The sequence below is a fragment of the Meleagris gallopavo genome, chromosome 4 (genome assembly GCF_000146605.3).
Source record: "Meleagris gallopavo isolate NT-WF06-2002-E0010 breed Aviagen turkey brand Nicholas breeding stock chromosome 4, Turkey_5.1, whole genome shotgun sequence".
Taxonomy (NCBI): Eukaryota; Metazoa; Chordata; class Aves; order Galliformes; family Phasianidae; genus Meleagris; species Meleagris gallopavo.
The window spans coordinates 43047949-43048662 of record NC_015014.2 but is presented as its reverse complement, the minus strand read 5'-3'; positions in this window follow the sequence as shown (position 1 = coordinate 43048662).

Below are 714 nucleotides of genomic sequence, written 5' to 3'. Positions count from 1 at the left end.
TATGTGCAGTGCTATGTAAAAATATGTAGCATTTTCACTGCATTTCATTTACTGCCTCAGTTCTGCATACCAGATGGGAGGTGAGGAAAGAGTTCAAAGGACTCCTGTTATTGTCCTCTCAGGCACAGTTATGCTTGATGCATTGCAAGCTGAGCTACTCTCTCATTTCCCATCACTGCTCATTACAAACAAAAGTGGTCTTACAGTTCTGATGGGCTGCTCAGTCACAGGCATGCAGCCACTTTCAGTACTAAGAGATTTGTCCACAAAATATCTTCTGGTATCTTGCTTAGCAATCAGCCTACTACCTTGTGGCAGTCTGTATTAATGGCATACGGGCAGTAAGTGCTGAGACAAAGATTCCTCCTGTGCTTGAAACATCTGCCTGCTTTTGTTCCTTCCTATTGATACCATGGCAATGCTGTATCTATCTAGACAGATACATGAGACTCTGATTTTTTAGCTTTTCAAAACTCCATGCATCTGGGTGCACATGCACAGAAGCCATCTTAATGCAATTAATGTATTAACATAGGAGTCGTCTTGAGTAAAGACCAAAATACCCCATTTAAAGGGAAAAAAAATATATTGCAAAATATAATGTAGAAAAATATACATAGAAGAGTAGGAATAGTGCTAGATAGGCACCATTAGAGTTTCAATTCAGTACCATAATGTTTTTCCTATCTGAAAAAAACAAAGCTAGAAAAAAAA